This window comes from Mastomys coucha, unplaced genomic scaffold (genome assembly GCF_008632895.1).
Source record: "Mastomys coucha isolate ucsf_1 unplaced genomic scaffold, UCSF_Mcou_1 pScaffold18, whole genome shotgun sequence".
In the NCBI taxonomy this organism is placed as follows: domain Eukaryota; kingdom Metazoa; phylum Chordata; class Mammalia; order Rodentia; family Muridae; genus Mastomys; species Mastomys coucha.
In genome coordinates this window covers 97274179-97275096 of record NW_022196900.1, presented here as the reverse complement: position 1 = coordinate 97275096, position 918 = coordinate 97274179, and the positions used below count along the sequence as shown (strand labels likewise).

The 918-nt window shown below is 56.1% G+C and overlaps 1 protein-coding gene across 1 annotated transcript in view; it reads right to left on the bottom strand.

The window, feature by feature from the left end:
• Positions 1–373, bottom strand: part of Rcc2 (regulator of chromosome condensation 2) — a 22881-nt gene extending 22508 nt beyond the window's left edge. Inside the window, exon 1 of the mRNA XM_031379292.1 lies at positions 196–373. The gene's annotated coding sequence lies outside the window, so the exon portion shown is untranslated. The remainder of the gene's footprint in view (positions 1–195) is intronic.
• Positions 374–918: the final 545 nt, after the last annotated feature.

Genomic DNA, 918 nt, shown 5'->3' with positions numbered 1-918 from the left:
ATTAAACCACGTGGATCCGCCTTCCTTCCCCTTCTTATTCATTCCGTTCCCCAACCCCCCCTTCCCCAGCTTTTTTTTTTAAAACCTTTCTAGGGGGGAGGGGGAAGGAGAGGAGAAAAAAAGAGAGAGAGAGAGAGAAAAAAAAAAACTTTCCCAGACCCTGCAAACTGGTCCCAGACGGTCTCCAGCCCCTACCTGGTTGGAGTGATGAGAAACGAGGAGGGAAGCGGCGGAAAGACGGGGTCGAAGGCTTCTTCTCTCCCCGGCCCGGACGAGGGCTCCAGCCCACTCACCAGATACACTTAAAATGTAAATACGAGCTTCCAGAACAAATGCTACAACACAAAACAGAAACACATGTGCGGCCGGGCGGCAAGCGAGCGCGCGCGCGGCGGGCGGCGAGGGGCCCCGGGTGCGCGCGCCCCCTACCGGCCGGAGGACCCCACGGCCCGGCCGCCCACCCGAACCTGCGTCCCAGACGCCCGGCGCCGCCACGCCGCAGGCCCTGCTCTGCTCCGCACGCCTTTCCACGCAGCGCGGCCTGCGCGTCACGAGGCGTCTTAGGGGCTCGGGAGAGTGTCAGATTCTCTTGTTTTTTCCTCTCCGAGCGTCTAGACGGGTCACCTGAGGACACTCGCTGGAAAATAGTTGCTTTGCTCACGCCGCAGCCAACGGGGGACGTGCCCTAATTGAGTGATCCCAGGGAAAGATGAAAACAATTTGAGTAACTTTCTTCTATGCAGACGCAGGGTAGATTTGATTCGTCGTGGATGCGTCCAGAGTGTGTACCCGGGTGCTGTTACAATGGTCAAGTTGCAGAAAGGTTTGGTGTGCTATGAAATTAGTAATTAGCTTGGGGGACATACTATGAAATTAGTAATTAGCCTAGGTGGACTTGAAAGTACTTGTGATGGGATT